The sequence below is a fragment of the Etheostoma cragini genome, chromosome 17 (assembly GCF_013103735.1).
Source record: "Etheostoma cragini isolate CJK2018 chromosome 17, CSU_Ecrag_1.0, whole genome shotgun sequence".
Classification (NCBI taxonomy): domain Eukaryota; kingdom Metazoa; phylum Chordata; class Actinopteri; order Perciformes; family Percidae; genus Etheostoma; species Etheostoma cragini.
Genome location: NC_048423.1, coordinates 14,271,394 through 14,277,403, shown reverse-complemented (window position 1 = coordinate 14,277,403; position 6,010 = coordinate 14,271,394). Strand labels below are relative to the sequence as shown.

General features: G+C 40.7%; 1 long non-coding RNA gene across 1 annotated transcript in view; it reads left to right on the top strand.

Moving 5' to 3' along the window:
• Positions 1–1,686: 1,686 nt before the first annotated feature.
• Positions 1,687–6,010, top strand: part of LOC117959977 — a 19,740-nt gene continuing 15,416 nt past the window's right edge. The window contains exons 1-2 of the long non-coding RNA XR_004660048.1: positions 1,687–1,698; positions 3,321–3,322. This is a non-coding gene — a long non-coding RNA (uncharacterized LOC117959977). The remainder of the gene's footprint in view (positions 1,699–3,320; positions 3,323–6,010) is intronic.

The window sequence follows — 6,010 nt, the reverse complement described above, 5'->3', positions numbered from 1 at the left end:
ACCTAAAATTATTTTGCTACTGAGGTTATTTTTGTGATGATTATCTCAGCAAGTATTTAACTTACACTCTGTAAAACTGTTAGCATTACAATGAACTGAAGTTTACCCAAACACAATGGGCTCCCTAAATTAATCTGACATTTACAGTCAGCAGATCACATAAATACAGAAACACAATGATAACGGGAAGGTTTTTTTGTCTCGTTGTAATATAAGGAGTATATTTATGTCCTCATTTAAATAAGTGACACCTTTTTCAGGCAAATAAAAATGTTTGACTCAATCTTCTTTGACACAAATGTGAAAGAAATGTATATGTCCTGCTTAAAACTAAAAAATATAAAATTCTAATCTGTACTTTGAAGAACTTTCAGAGCGGCCCTCCAACCAAGGAGTTACAGGAACATAGTTCTAGGACTAGTCCACTTCCAAACAGTTCCACTAACTACTCTCCCCCAAAACCAGTTTTTCCATTTGCATTCACACTGCCAAGTTGCCATAGGAACTGTCAGGAGGGGTAAGGGAGTGACACAAGCACAGCAACGGTCTTTATAGCGTTAAAATCACAAAACAAATACACCAAAGAAAGTATGAACTAAATACAAAATCTAAGTGTGTGTGTGTGTGTGTATGTTTGTGTGTGGTCTGAGAGACCTCCATCTTACAGCGGGGTTTCTGAGCATGACTGGCCGAGTGATGAGCTGGCGGCCCCAGCAGGCACTAGCTGGCTGTGGTGTCAAGTTTGAAGCTAATTGTCAATTTGGCAACAATTTTTGCAATACTGCCTGTATTCAAAATCTAAACAGTTCATTTCTCGCCTACAACATTCTCAGAAGTGAATTTAGTGATGAAAAAGATAGGGAAATCTTTTAAAATTGTCCAGTTATTGGTCTGTCTGTACCGGAAACCCAACTCTGGTTGACCTGGGTTCCCATGCAGAAAAGGGAACAACAATAAGACCCTGTCCCGAAGCAGGAGCTGAAAGAGTTACAGGAACTGCAGTCAGAGGAACTTAAAATTGGTCCAGTCTGAACACGTTATGTTCCAGGATCTGCAAAAAATCCCTCCGGTCGGAAAGCGGCTTTTGTTCACTATGCAGTGATTTCTCTCTGACAACCTGCATTCATCATAAGGTACCCTCTCTAATACGTTTTCTTGTCCTTAACTGTAAATAGGTTTTGTTTGGAATTAATTTGTTTTGTATTATGTCCCCTTTAGTCAAGTGTTCTGATTTGACTTAGCCCCCCCCCTAGTATGAGCAGGCTATTATAAAGAGATTAATTGTGTGGGTCCCTGCAGCCAGCCGCTAGATTGACAGCTCAAACATGAAAAAGGGATTCCTTTTTCACCTTTTTGGCTTCACTTTGATGGCAGCCATTAAAGTAGACTCAAAGGCAGCTTCTTCCTCCAAAGCTGCCAACTGTGAGCTAACATCACAACATGTGGCATTGTGCCTGACCCTACTCCTCAGCCAAATATCTCCTTTTCTCTACTTACTGAAGAAGTTACCACTAGTAACTCTTTGTCATATTTTTGTGAACTACATACATATCAGTGGTTTCACTGGAACATGGGCTGTAAAAACAGAGACAATACATGCAGTCCAGAATATTTGCCCTGCAACTTTGTGAAGCATATGATAATGTTTATTTTTGTTGACATTAGAGATTGTTAGAGAAATACACACTATTGTTCTGTGTACTCAAGCTCTTTTCTGCACAACTGTAGTTTACTGTCCAGAAATGCTCCTACGTGCACCTGCAGGGAGGCAGGACAAAATTTTATATGCAAGGCATCAAACCCATAAGAGCATTCCATTCCCCACAGTATTAGTAGCTATGAGACACAATTTGCATCCCTTTCACTAAGTGTGAAGAAGACTTGTTCATTGGCTGTGGAGACGGGAAAGGCACAGTGCCACATGGCTTGCAGTTGGCTAAGTGAAGAGTGTCAGACCACTGTCGGCAGCGTTGGAGGAGGCAGCTGTCATCATCCAGTCGCTCAGGGAACAAAAGTTCCTTCCAGATGTTCGGGCACACAGAGCTCAGCCTGAACTAAAGACATTTGAATATGAATTGGGGAACTGGGCTGTAATTGCAGGTGGCTCATTTCAAATAAATGTCACATTCAATTTCAAGTATTTCCTTTCAATTTCAAATTGCTGTATTCAAGAAATTTAAATTCAGCTTCTCAGTACAACATGAGCTTGATGAATTCATAGTTATGCAGTTCAAATTCAATCTGCACTCACACTGATCTCTGTTCATGTTGAATAAAGTGTCAAATCACATCATGTCATATAAACAGACAGCGTATTACCCAAGCAGGCAGCAGTTTAATACAGGATGGGATTTTATGGTTGTTGCTGCGGTGCAGGGCAGAGATTCATCTACATACACAGCACTAGCCAGGATACATATGCAGTGCAATACACTTGAGTTTCAGTGTTGAAAATCTAATAGCATTCAATTAAGTCCAACAGTTACTCTGATTTTACCCTATGTGTTCAGATTGAATGCTTCAACGAAGGTGTTTTAGGGTTGAAGAATGTTGGTGGAATTAAAAGAAGTCTATCTGTAACATGTGTAGGTCGTGGCAAAGAGATATGGTCAAAATTATAAACCAAATGAGAAAACATCTTAATTTCCAGTCTCGTTCACGACATATCATTACTTTGTCTGGCAGGAGGGGTTTCTCTCTTTAAGTACATGAGGAATTAAACATTTGAAACACAATCATACACTGGTGCTGTATTTACTGTAGTCAGTCCGCGAAAACACTCACCCTCAATCTGCATTGCTCTTGGTATTTTCCCCATAATGCTCTTTAACAGCCTCCAGAATGGGCACAAACTCTGTGGCATCGAGCAATAGGTTATCTGTGTGGGTAGCAATTGTAACAGAGATAGCGAGAACACACTGAAAGAGAGCAAGAGAGCAAGGATCTTTTACAGCGAGTGAGCTTATGCTCTGAAAGCACACAACATGACTTGTGGCTGGTACATAACATTATGGTTTATTAGTTGTGGCTACTGTCTGAATTTAGTATCTCTTCGTCTTGGATTCCTGCCAACATGATTGCTGAATATTGGAGCAAAGTGTGTCGTACATAATACACACGTTTGTTCTTCTCTTTTGTTAAGGATTTCAAATGTGGCATTTATCATTTATAATTGAAAACATGTTTTTCTTAATATTCTACTCCATTGTACATGGACAATAGCTCATAAAATACATTATATATGTGGCTGCTTGTCCTCAGGAATGAGGAATATATAACAAACATAACAAAGAGCCAAAATTGCCCTTGATTCTTTACAGTAGTTCTTTGATGTGTATATTTTTTAGGTTTTTGGGCCACAATTGCATGTGATACACTGCTACTATAATGAGAGAAGACTTTGTTTCAGTGCATTGTACATTATACAGTATGTATGTATAATGATATGTGAATCATGAGCTAAAAGTATTCGCTCAGCAGGTCATCTGTCAGGGTTGCTGACAGTACCAGCTGGCTCGTTCTGGCTGCCAGGGGTACAGGCAGGTTAGAGGATGGGCTCCCCACAGTCATAGTTCTCCTTTTTTTATATCAGGGCCTGAAAACACAGCCAAGCCTCGAGTTGATGGTGTGCCTTGCTCCAGAACAACAGCATAATTGATCCAAAAAAAACAACAGAAGGAAAGGAGGAGCAGATTTCCCACGCAGCCATTCATGTCCAGCACATAACTGCAGGTCTTGAGTTCAAAGTGGGTCAAGGATGAAGTATCAGAATCACAGAGTCTACAAGATCATAGGTGTGTGAGCATGTGTATTACAGTGTGCGTATTAGCCAGTGAAGGTATTTTGTAGTCAGTTAAAAATGATGGAAGTGTGGAGATGATACAAAATTGAAAGCCTCCTGGACATGGCAGCCAGAAGACGGGTGTGTGTGTGTGCGGGTTTCACCTGATTGGTTATCTGTGAATATGTCCTCAAATAGTCCCTGCAGCAGGACGGAAAAAAGGAGTGCATTACCTAAACAAAGTTCACTGTTAAAGAGTGAAATGCCTTTTACAAAATGAGGATCCTTCACTTGTGCTGACACTAAAAAACATAAGTCATTTTACCATCAAGTTATCGCAAGTTTTGCACAGTTGTAACCTGGGACAGGAGAATGAGATTTAACAGTTCTTCAGTGAGAACTCACAGGGGTATCTTTTCTCTTATCGGCAGTGATGAATTCAAACGTTAAACATTAGTTAATGAAATACGAGCCAACTGTGAGATCCTCTGCACCTCCTTTTGATATACAGTTAAGCAGCTAGTAACAGCTAGCTGGGCTCTCTTCAAAATGAAAATATACAAATATTAACACCTACAAAGGGCATAATTGTCATGCTGTGTACTATTTGTTGAAACGGTATTTAAAATAAGAAAGGTTTCCCCTTGCTTCCAGCCTGGCTTTATGCTAAGCAAAGCTAATCGTCTCGTACCTTTATACTTAACACACAGACATATTAAGCTTAAGACAACTATTAAACTAATAGATTAAGTCACAGGACAATTCATCAGTTTACAGGGCAAAAAAATTAAAAAATATACAGTGAAGACTTACATGTTCATTGCTCAATTATGTGTGAACAGATTCCTTTCCTCACTTCAGAAAGTAAATTGTAAAGAGTCAATGAGGTTAAAGCAGAAGTCAAAGCCAAATCAAATACCTTGAAGGAGGGCATGATTAAGTCTGTCCAAAAGTAAGGCTCTAATTTGCCAGGATAATTACCCGCCGTGAGACACTTTAAGGGCTGACAATTAACTTTCTGATGTAATGACATATCTTCATTGGCTTTAGTATATTTGAGGATTCTCGCAACCAATCATTTTTAGAAAACGAATAATTATGTTGAGCACTTTGAAGGTAAAACCACCGGCAAGTGATTTAAACTCCCGGCTCCCTGATCGGCTCACCGATCAGGGAGCCGGGAGTTTATTTTGGCAGCATACCTCTGCATCCCAGCAGCGCTGAGGGTGAGAAGCCAAGTAGTCAGCTGTGAGAAGTGCCAAGGTAAAAACTGCAGATGCATCATTAATTTATCCCCGTTTACATTGTGGCTAAGAGTTCAAAGCTTTCTTTTTTGTTTCTCTGCGTGTGTCCTCTGTCTTCCCTCTGGCCCTGACCAGCCTGGCCTTTTGGACACTGGAGGCAGGTGGAGTAGCAGGTCAGGACAGAAGAGAAAGCAGCATGGATCCTGCCAGTCACACAGGGCCCAGAAGACTGAGTGGCCAGGCCCTGCAGGACCAACTGGCAGATGGCTGCCTCCGGATAATGACCAGGTGACATCTGCAAAGTGAACAAGCCATCAGGCTTACAGACTCACCTTGACCCGCCAGGGAAGCCAAGCTGCCCATTCTCAATCTCCTCCTGCAATTCCCTCAGGTTACACCCACAAACCAAGAAGTGTAACAGAAGTTTATTGATTTACTAAGTTTTTCAATTCCCCGAAATAAGTGGTGTGAGAAAGTCTTTAAAAAACATTAACAGATTTCATGTGGGTGTTTGAATTGAGTTTACTTTTATTCACTAGAAATTCAGTCACTGCCTCTATCAATGCCAAAGAACGTGAAGTAAATCTCTCTGTTATTTTTTGTTCTTCTGTACCTTTTTTTATGATTCCAACCAAAACCCCCTAAATACCAACATATTATCAGACAAACCTGGCTCTGAATGATGTCAGGAATATCACCACGCCAAAGTATCAGCCTTAGGACCCTCTGTCGCTTTTTCACTGAGTGATGCAGTTCCACCATTGATCGGAGTGACGGTGTTGGTGTTTCACCAAATGCTTTTTCCTTGCTATCGCACGCCGATGAGACAATAAACTTTCTCAATACATCGTTGTTGCTGCTGCCACCCTTTTTAAACCGTTTTAATTCTCAGGTTTAGCAGTACAGGCAGAGTAGGTGTGTGTGTGTGTGTGTGTGTGTGTGTGTGTGTGTGTGTGTGTGTGTGTGTGTGTGTGTGTGTGTGTGT